Raw genomic sequence first — 10,589 nt, 5'->3', positions numbered from 1 at the left:
AACTGATTTTTGATGAACAAGTGACTTTAACGTTTGAATTTATCTCTTTATGTTAAAAGAGGACAGAACAGTAAAGAGATGTGACTAAGAACTTTCTACAACATGTCACATCTGGAAGGATAAAGGCACAGACTCCGTACCAAAAAATTATGGTAAACATGACTGAAAAAAAGACATGTTTTGTCTGATGGATCGGTGAAAAGTGCAGCCACATGCAGCTCCACTTCCTCAGTCAAACAGAATTTCCTATCAAAGGACCTAAATGGACGTACGGGTTTACACTTGAAGGCAGCACGGTCATGGCCTTACACACTGTAAAAAGAGCACAATGCTTATCTTATCAGTGTGACCGCAGGACACTAAACATCTCCAAATCGACTTTATCTACTTTTTATTCTGCAGACGAGACTTTACACTCTGTGTTGAAATGATTTCAATCTTTACAGAGAAGCTCTTTAATCCAAATCTACTGACTCAAATCCTCTGTTGTGCATAAAAATACAGTTTGGTGTCTCGAGCTAAAATACAACAAAAACAGGTTTTGGTCTGAATCCACAGAAACAGGCGACTTAAACCTCAAAGTGCTGCAGGGCCACGAGCAGAGCGAGCGCCACCGTCTCAGTTGTTCTGTAATTTATTTGATTTGTGTTAAATTTGTTGGAAAAGAGGCAAACTGGGTGATTAACACCTTGGGGCATCTCCCTGCAGCAGCACCGCTCTATCTGCTTGCATCATCCTCCAGTTTAGAAGGAGGCAAGAGATCAGGAGGTGAGGACGGGGTCACTGGCAGACAGCAGGAAGATGACTCAAAGGTTTTAGAGGGGCTGGACAGAGAAGTCAGGAGAGCAACTATATCCACAAAGTTCTTGCAGAACCCACATTAATACCCACTGTGATGCCCCCTGTTGGTCAGTTTGGGGTTGGCATAGCTGTCTGACTTCCTTGTTCCACAGGTGGGTCATCATCCCAGGATATAAAAGCCTGGCTGTTGCTAATCTCTCTCTTTTTTGTTGCATTTTTGCTTGTGAATGAAAAAATGGTGGGCAAAATTAAAAGAATTGGTGTCTAATCTCAGACTTATTGTTTTTAACTGTGTTTAAAAACGTGTAGACGTCACATCTGCAACACGGTCCATGCATACCACAGGGCACATGCGCAATAACTCAAACCTCATAAAAATAAAAAAAAACACAGCCAAAGCAAAAACAAAATTAAACTAAGACACAGACATAAACAAAAGTAGATCACACAAAGATATCGAAGTCAAGATTATTGGGCTTCATTTACTTATTATTGGCTGCTCTCTCTCTCTCTCTCTCTCTCTCTCTCTCTCTCTCTCTCTCTCTCTCTCTGTCCAAGAACGAAATGAAACCCAGACAGAGACACATCATAATAACCTACAGTGACTGACACACACACACACACACACACACACACCACCTGTGTGCTGGCAGGCAGATGTGTAAAGCTGCTGTGAGCGGCAGTGGCAGCGCTGCGGGGCCCTGCGGGGCCTGCGGGGACTGACCGACTGCCTGCTGGAGGTCACTGGAGCAAAGTTGACCGGGTTCACCGGCGCAGCCCACCATATCTACGTTATTCCAGGTCTGTCTAAAGCCGCAATAAGGTTGTTTCCGCCCGGTTTCGAACCGGGGACCTTTCGCGTGTTAGGCGAACGTGATAACCACTACACTACGGAAACTCACGTCGTGGCCAAATTTCTGAAAAAATGGACATCGGCAGTTCTACACATACGCTCTGTATGCGCATCAGACCGCCCGTCGCTTGTGTGCTTGATCATGACTTCGTACAATGACATCATGAATTCATACAATTAAACAAAAAAACATCACACAAAATACAGTGCGATTATAGAACTATTAGGCCTACCAACAAAAGAAAATGCATAATCAAAATGTATTCATACTGTGGGCATTTCGCTCTCAAAATATCAACGTTTTTTGCTATTATTCTCTCCATTTCAGCGGAAATAGGCTACATAAGATCTGACGTTAACTAGTCCTTGTCAGCCAGCCAACTTGGGCTTATCATGTTTTCTAGACATCGTGATCCCCCAAAACTGCTACCTCACATAAAACAAAACTGCTCTGCTAAGTCAATCATGTTGTAACTAGAATATCCGCTGGAAAAAAAAAAAATTTCATGGACTGATAGTTAGGCTATAGCCTACCTCTGCCGACTTCTCAGTCATTTTTAATCTAACAGGTGCCGCGACAACGATTCAGCAGGACAGCGGATCTTTATCTACAACCAACTTATATTAACAGTTATATTTAACCCTTATATGGTATTCGTTTTTTTTGTTACACAGGGAGTCCTGCTGGATCTGGTGGACCCATTGCAAATTGGGGCTTTTAATTCAACATAATCAAACCTTTTTTTTTCTTAAAATACTCAGCAGATTTTTACTTCATCCCAATTGCAAGTAATATAAACAAAATATATGTTTGTTGTTTGTGAAAACGGGTCCCACAGACCCGAATACCTTATAAGGGTTAAATACAGGCTAGGCCTACTGCTTTCCAGTGTCGGCGCCACAACAAACATCTGTCTTTTCATAAACTCACCGGCAGATGTTTTATTTCAGCTGGGGGTGTGTCACTCCAATTTAACGTCAGCTCCGATTAATGTGGCTAAGCAGCAAAAGTAAGGACAGTAAGCAGTAACATTAAGGCTGAACAGAGTTATATAATATCAGTCCCACCGTTCGGGAGTTTTTGCTAATCACCTTTTCAGGCTGTTATCAATTTACCTCTGAAATAAAGACGACAGTTTTCACAGATGTGTTGATTTATTAAATGTTCATGTCAATGTACAGATGCAAACAAATTGACAAATTAATTAAATCAATGGCCTTGGCAACTCATAAAGAATAAACAAACGAATAACGATTATAGGCTAATTAATAACTGATAACATTAACACATTAATAACAAGACCAAAGTTACAGCCGCACATCTCCGTGGAAAATCTGACAGGTACTGTCCGTGGTGCTGAATCTGCCTCAGCAGGTACTGTCCGTGGTGCTGAATCTGCCTCAGCAGGTACTGTCCGTGGTGCTGAATCCGCCTCAGCAGGTACTGTCCGTGGTGCTGAATCTGAGGCATTTCTCTTTATTATAGAAATTAAAGCTCCATAAAATTCACGGAGGATCTGGTTTAGCTCTTCTTTCCTTACAGGTGAGAAATCAGCTGTTTGCCCGGTGTTTGTCAGGTAGTCTTGTAGACATTTGACGGCCCAAGACGTTGACCGGGCCGTACAGCTTCATTTCCTGACCTCTCCAGCTGATCCAGCTCTTCACTCCTCACTCTCGCGTATCTCTCCTTTTTCTCTTCTGTCTTGTCTTCCTTGTTCAGCCATTTATCCAAACTTAGGTCGCCAAATAAATAAAAATTGACAACAAACGGTCCATTATGCAGGCGAACAAAGTTGACAGCAGCTTTTGATGCGGGTTTCGGTGAAACGTTTCGTGTTGCCATAGAAACCACCAGACAGACCCGGGCAGTAAGATATAGGTAGAGTAATGTTTTCAGTGATGAAGTATTTTTCATTTCAGCAGGGCTCCGTGCTGTCATGCTCATTTGAACACATTCTAAACGTCTGATTGACCAATCAGGACAAATCCTACTCATTCTGTCTTCAGACGCACACTCTGGGGGATACGGACCCTGCCTGCTTTCTTGATGCTATAAAGCTTAAATAAGGTTGTTTCCTTCCGGTTTCAAACCGAGGACCTTTGGCGTGTGAGGCGAACGGGATAACCACTACAATACGGTAACCTGCTCCGCATCCAACGTGTGTCTGAAAAAAAATGTATGTAGACAGTCTTTTTAGCAAACAGACTTGGAGGTGTTCCTCATCCCGACCGCTTCACGCTCAGATGTAAACCGCCCCAATGCATGCTGAAGCCGACTGGAGGGAGGCAACTTTGTGAAGCCCACTGGACCCCATCATCCGCAAAAAAAACAAAACAAACAAACAAACCAAAAACACAACAAACAAACAAACAAAAAAAAAAAAAACCCAAACACAGAAAGGCTGTTTCAGCTCCGGTGAGGAAAGACCACAGGAGAGATTTTGACAACGACCCCACTCGCAGCCAGGGTGTCACAACTGGGCCTGTTCAGGATGGTGGACAAGACCCGCCCTGCCAGCTGAAATGCGATCCCTGCACACCGGCTGTTGCATGAAAAAAACTGTGCTGCATTGGCCGGGAATCGAACCCGGGCCTCCCGCGTGGCAGGCGAGAATTCTACCACTGAACCACCAATGCTGGGCCCTATGTCTCCGCTGAGCAAAAAAGCGCAGCGGCGTAGGGCAAAACCTATGGAGGACTAAAAGGGACAGAATGAAATAAATAAATACATCTTTAAATAAATACTTAAAAGTGTCATTAATTAATTAAAATGGGAATTAAATAAATAAATGTGTCATTAAATAAATAAATATGTCATTAAATAAATAAATGTGTCATTAAATAAATAAATGTGCCATTAAATGTGTCATTAATTCATTAAAATACCAGTTCATTTAATGTAAAAACATATATATAATTATTTCATTATTTATTTAATTATTTCATGGACCGGTGTTGCAGTGCTTCATGAATTAATTTTATCTGTCAAAGTCACCCATCAAAGTCAGTGGGCGGGACTAACGTGAATCTAGCCCAATCGATTGCTTAGGTCTGAAGCCTGGAAGTCTACCGGAGCCGGAGGAGTTCTGCTGAGAGCCTCTCCAGTTAAAGTTGCTGCTTCTCTGAGTAGTTCTGGGCAACTTCTCCACATTTTGTGGCTGCACCTATCTAGCACGCATCGCGCACCGCAGTAACATTTGCTCCTGCAAATCCCCCATTTGCTTGAACCGAGTAAAGGTTGTGCCACCAAGTGTGTCAGAATATCAAATCAAATCAAATCAAATCAAGCTTTATTGTCATTAAGCTACACATACAGTAGTAGTGCACACAAAATGAGAGAGTTTTTCACTTAGGATCCCCGACTGATGGTAAAGTCAGCAGTTTAAAGGTCTAACAGCTTTCTGGAGGAAGCTGTTGCTCATTCTAGCGGTTTTGCTTTTCACCGTTTGCCTGATGGAAGCAGCTCAAAGTATTTGTGGAGCGGGGGAAAGGGGTCTCTGGCAATGTTCAGTGCTCTACTCCTGCAGGGATGGGATGTTTCCATGGAGCCATGTCTCCGCAAAAGCAAGCACACAGCAGTCTCTCTCCTGCGGGTGTCTTAGCAAGCGTAGCTCGTCCAGCTTGTTGTCGAGGGAGCGAACATTAGAGAGCAAGAGCGACGGTCCTGCTGGTCTGGAGGGGTTAGCCTGTAGCCTGTAGCCTGTAGCCTGTAGCCTTTAGCCTTTAGCCTTTAGCCTGTAGCCTGTAGCCTTTAGCCTGTAGCCTTTAGCCTTTAGCCTGTAGCCTGTAGCCTGTAGCCTGTAGCCTAGCGTGGATCCCGGCTCTCTTCCCCCTCATTTGTTTACGTTTGCACCGCTTGCGCTCCCTCCTCTCCCTGGTGACAGCCGGTGGAGACGCAGGTAAAATCCCGTGCTGCCGTAGTGTGTCCACATCAGAGCAGAGAGCCTCAGTTCTTGCAGCATGCTTTACCTGATGTTTAGTAAAGTCTCTCGGCTGTAGGTTATGCAACCTGAGCGTCTGGGTTAAGCAAAACAGTTAAAAACTTTCACTCTAGAATATGTTTACTTGCTCTGCCTCAATCGATTATCTGAAGTCGATCTGTCTTGGCTTGCTGTGCTGGGTAACCAATCAGGTGTTAGGATCCGCCCACTGACTTTGATGGGTGAGTTTGACAGATAAAATTAATTCATGAAGCACTGCAACACCGGTCCATGAAATAATTAAATAAATAATGAAATAATTATATATATGTTTTTACATTAAATGAACTGGTATTTTAATGAATTAATGACACATTTAATGGCACATTTATTTATTTAATGACACATTTATTTATTTAATGACATATTTATTTATTTAATTCCCATTTTAATTAATTAATGACACTTTTAAGTATTTATTTAAAGATGTATTTATTTATTTCATTCTGTCCCTTTTAGTCCTCCATAAAAACCCTGAGGCCACAATCAACTTTTGCTGCATCGCAACCCGACGTCTTGCTGCATTGGCCCGTCGTGTAGCCGGCAAACACACCGAGCCGGCAGACAGAGGACAGACGGCCAATGTTTAGTTGCCACCACTGGAAGGCTCCTACGGTAGCTCTGAAAAAATTCAGCAAGTCAGTAGATGCCGTTTCCGTTGCTAGGTCTTCCAACCGCTAGCGGGGGTCTTGCACTTACACATCTACAAGACTATCAGCATGTATTAATTAATTCAGTCGTGTTTGATTTTTTATTTCTTTACTCCTTCGTGTATGTCTTCACTTATTAACTTACTTACGCATGTAGATAATATACACCATTCCTGATTATCTACAAGCCTCAAATTCATGTGTTATCAGGGTGAGATTTTCACCTCCGCCGATGCGAAAAAGAAGCTCTTCTCCCCGTCGGGGAATTGAACCCCGGTCTCCCGCGTGACAGGCGGGGATACTAACCACTATACTAACGAGGAGACATAGTGAAGGGGCGGGGCCAGGTCCCATCTCACAGCTAATTCAACTTTGCAAACGCATCTCTTTTTCCTCGCTTTAGCCTTTTATTCTACACCAAGCCGGCATCTTCCACCCACAAAAATGGAATTTTTCAAAAACGGTCTGCAAGGTGTGGAAATCTGACAACATGGGCCTGGCATTTTTGGGGGGGATGGGGTAAACGGCGCTTTCTGAAAACGATGTGGACATGTCCGCAGATTGAGCATCTTGGCCTTATTTACGTTACTCCAGGTCTGTCTATAAAGCCGCAATAAGGTTGTTTCCGCCCGGTTTCGAACCGGGGACCTTTCGCGTGTTAGGCGAACGTGATAACCACTACACTACGGAAACCCATGTTGCAGTGAACTGTGTGCCTCTGAAAAAATGGACATCGGCAGTCCTACACGAACACATGTGCATCGGACCACCCGTCGCTTGTGTGCTTGACGTCACAGTGATGTGGAGGGGTTCTCAACGCAGCCAGCCCCCAGGACTCACAGGTGGTCATTTGAGTGGCTCCCCAATAACGTCAGTGTTTTCTGACAAATTGTAGCGGTAAACTCGTGGGTCATGTTACTGGGTTACGATCACGGCCAGCCGGCGGTTAGCGATCTGGGGGGAAGAGAGGCCCACTTTGAGTGTTGTGTTTCCAAAGCACCACGACAAACCCTACTCATTCTGTCTTCAGACGCACACTCTGGGGGCTCCGGACCCTGCCTGCCTTCTTGATGCTATAAAGCTGAAATAAGGATGTTTCCGCCCGGTTTCGAACCGGGGACCTTTCGCGTGTGAGGCGAACGTGATAACCACTACACTACGGAAACCTGCGCTGCAACAGAGCTGTGTCTTTGAAAAAAATGGATGTACACAGTCCTCTCTGACAGAATGCCTGTCACTTGTATGCTTGCCTTCAACTGGCCCCATTCGGACTCGAGGTGATTTTCTCGATAGGGTCTTCATAACAACATTGTGCAGGTCGCTGACTGTTTTTTTTCCGATTCTCTGTATGTGTGGCACATAACCGCAGAATTGCCGATAAAGCATCTTGAATCCTGAATCTTATTGCTACAGAGAACCATGGCCTCAGACTTGGAGGTATTGATCCTCATCCTGACCGCTTCACACTCAGCTGTAAGCCGTCCCAGTGCATGCTGAAGCTGACTAGAGGGAGGCAACTTTGTGAAGCCAACTGGACCACATCATCCGCAAAAAAAAAAAAAAAAAAACCCACACACTGAAAGGCTGTTTCAGCTCCGGTGAAGAAAGACCACAGGAGAGATTTTGACAACAACCCCGCTCGCAGCCAGGGTGTCACAAGTCACAAGTGTCACAAGCCCGCCCTGCCAGCTGAAATGCGATCCCTGCACACTGGCTGTTGCATGAAAAAAACTGTACTGCATTGGCCGGGAATCGAACCCGGGCCTCCCGCGTGGCAGGCGAGAATTCTACCACTGAACCACCAATGCTGGACCCTATACCTCCGCTGAGCAAAAAATCGCAGCGGCGTAGGGCAAAACCCTGAGGCCACAATCAACTTTTGCTGCAACGCAACCCGACGTCTTGCTGCATTGGCCCGTCGTGTAGCCGGCAAACACACCGAGCCGGCAGACAGCGGACAGACGGCCAATGTTTAGTTGCCACCACTGGAAGGCTCCGCTACGGTAGCTCTGAAAAAATTCAGCAAGTCAGTAGATGCCGTTTCCGTTGCTAGGTCTTCCAACTGCTAGCGGGGGTCTTGCACTTACACATCTAAAAGACTATCAGCATGTATTAATTAATTCAGTCGTGTTTGATTTTTTATTTCTTTGCTTGTTCATGTGTGTCTTCACTTATTTATTAATTTCCTTTTGTATGTTTTTATTTTTGCAGAAGATAATATATGCCATTCCTGATTATCTACAAACCCCAAATTCATGTGTTTTCAGGGTGAGATTTTCACCTCCTCCGATGCAAAAAGCAAGCTCTTCTCCCCGTCGGGGAATTGAACCCCGGTCTCCCGCGTGACAGGCGGGGATACTAACCACTATACTAACGAGGAGACACAGTGTTAGGGAGGGGCCACATCCCATCTCACAGCTAATTCAACTTTGCAAACGCATCTCTTTCCACACTTTATCCTTTCGTTCTCCTGTAAGCCGGCATCTTCCACTCACCAAGATGGAACTTTTCAAAAACGGTCTCCAAGGTGTGGAAATCTGACAACATGGGCCTGGCGTTTTTGGGGGGAAGGGGTAAACCGCATTTCTGGAAACTAGGGTTGGGAATCCAGAAACGGTTCCCATTGGGAACCAGTCCAAGATGACTCGATCATTGGAATCGTTCGTGTCTACATGTTATTAATTCCTTTAACGATTCCTCATATTCCTGCGTTGGGCGCTGACGTCATCGCAAATTTAACAAAGGACCTCTTCAACCAGAACTACCATGGACAAGAGCAGACCAAAGCGCTTGAAAGTATGGCTACAAAAAATAGACATCGGCAGTCCTACACATACGCTCTGTATGCGCATCAGACCGCCCGTCGCTTGTGTGCTTGTTCATGACTTCATACAATGACATCATGAATTCATACAATTAAACAAAAAAACATCACACAAAATACAGTGCGATTATAGAACTATTAGGCCTACCAACAAAAGAAAATGCATAATCAAAATGTATGCATACTGTGGGCATTTCGCTCTCAAAATAAAGAAAAAATAAAGAAAAAAATAAAAATAAAGAATAAACAAACGAATAACGTTTATAGGCTAATTAATAATTGATAACATTAACACATTAATAACAAGACCAAAGCTATAGCCGCACATCTCCGTGGAAAATCTGACAGGTACTGTCCGTGGTGCTGAATCCTCCTTTCATTCTCTTTATTATAGAGATTAAAGCTCCATAAAATTCACGGAGGATCTTGTTCAGCTCTTCTTTCCTTACAGGTGAGAAATCAGCTGTCTGCCCGGTGTTTGTCAGGTAGTCTTGTAGACATTTGATGGCCCAGGACGTTGACCGGGCCGTACCGGCTTCATTTCCTGACCTCTCCAGCTGATCCAGCTCTTCACTCGTCACTCTCGCGTATCTCTCCTTTTTCTCTTCTGTCTTGTCTTCCTTGTTCAGCCATTCATCCAAACTTAGGTCGCCAAATAAATAAAAATTGACAACAAACGGTCCATTATGCAGGCGAACAAAGTTGACAGCAGCTTTTGATGCGGGTTTCGGTGAAACGTTTCGTGTTGCCATAGAAACCACCAGACAGACCCGGGCAGTAAGATATAGGTGGAGTAATGTTTTCAGTGATGAAGTATTTTTCATTTCAGCAGGGCTCCGTGCTGTCATGCTCATTTGAACACATTCTAAACGTCTGATTGACCAATCAGGGCAAATCCTACTCATTCTGTCTTCAGACGCACACTCTGGGGGATACGGACCCTGCCTGCTTTCTTGATGCTATAAAGCTTAAATAAGGTTGTTTCCTTCCGGTTTCAAAACGAGGACCTTTGGCGTGTGAGGCGAACGGGATAACCACTACAATACGGTAACCTGCTCCGCATCCAACGTGTGTCTGAAAAGAATGTATGTAGACAGTCTTTTTAGCAAACAGACTTGGAGGTGTTCCTCATCCCGACCGCTTCACGCTCAGATGTAAACCGCCCCAATGCATGCTGAAGCCGACTGGAGGGAGGCAACTTTGTGAAGCCCACTGGACCACATCATCCGCAAAAAAAAACAAAACAAACAAACAAAACAAAAACACAACAAACAAACAAAAAAACCCAAACACAGAAAGGCTGTTTCAGCTCCGGTGAGGAAAGACCACAGGAGAGATTTTGACAACGACCCCTCTCGCAGCCAGGGTGTCACAACTGGGCCTGTTCAGGATGGTGGACAAGACCCGCCCTGCCAGCTGAAATGCGATCCCTGCACACTGGCTGTTTCATGAAAAAAACTGTGCTGCATTGGCCGGGAATC

At 44.5% G+C, this 10,589-nt stretch overlaps 8 non-coding genes across 8 annotated transcripts in view; all 8 read right to left on the bottom strand.

Moving 5' to 3' along the window:
- Positions 1-1,626: 1,626 nt before the first annotated feature.
- On the bottom strand, positions 1,627-1,699 carry trnav-aac (transfer RNA valine (anticodon AAC)). Its single transcript has one exon. It is a non-coding gene; the product is annotated as a tRNA-Val (tRNA).
- Positions 1,700-4,220: 2,521 nt separating this feature from the next.
- trnag-gcc (transfer RNA glycine (anticodon GCC)) lies at positions 4,221-4,291 on the bottom strand. The gene has a single exon. It is a non-coding gene; the product is annotated as a tRNA-Gly (tRNA).
- A 2,244-nt stretch (positions 4,292-6,535) lies between these two features.
- Positions 6,536-6,607, bottom strand: trnad-guc (transfer RNA aspartic acid (anticodon GUC)). The gene has a single exon. It is a non-coding gene; the product is annotated as a tRNA-Asp (tRNA).
- A 297-nt stretch (positions 6,608-6,904) lies between these two features.
- trnav-aac (transfer RNA valine (anticodon AAC)) lies at positions 6,905-6,977 on the bottom strand. Its single transcript has one exon. It is a non-coding gene; the product is annotated as a tRNA-Val (tRNA).
- A 400-nt stretch (positions 6,978-7,377) lies between these two features.
- Positions 7,378-7,450, bottom strand: trnav-cac (transfer RNA valine (anticodon CAC)). Its single transcript has one exon. It is a non-coding gene; the product is annotated as a tRNA-Val (tRNA).
- Positions 7,451-8,021: 571 nt separating this feature from the next.
- trnag-gcc (transfer RNA glycine (anticodon GCC)) lies at positions 8,022-8,092 on the bottom strand. The gene has a single exon. It is a non-coding gene; the product is annotated as a tRNA-Gly (tRNA).
- Positions 8,093-8,592: 500 nt separating this feature from the next.
- On the bottom strand, positions 8,593-8,664 carry trnad-guc (transfer RNA aspartic acid (anticodon GUC)). Its single transcript has one exon. It is a non-coding gene; the product is annotated as a tRNA-Asp (tRNA).
- Positions 8,665-10,572: 1,908 nt separating this feature from the next.
- Positions 10,573-10,589, bottom strand: part of trnag-gcc (transfer RNA glycine (anticodon GCC)) — a 71-nt gene continuing 54 nt past the window's right edge. The window contains exon 1 of the tRNA in view: positions 10,573-10,589. This exon is cut by the window's right edge and continues 54 nt beyond it. This is a non-coding gene — a tRNA (tRNA-Gly).

The sequence above is a fragment of the Myripristis murdjan genome, chromosome 21, assembly GCF_902150065.1.
Source record: "Myripristis murdjan chromosome 21, fMyrMur1.1, whole genome shotgun sequence".
NCBI classification, from domain to species: Eukaryota; Metazoa; Chordata; class Actinopteri; order Holocentriformes; family Holocentridae; genus Myripristis; species Myripristis murdjan.
Note: the sequence above shows the minus strand (reverse complement) of the source record. Positions and strands in the feature narration are given on the sequence as shown.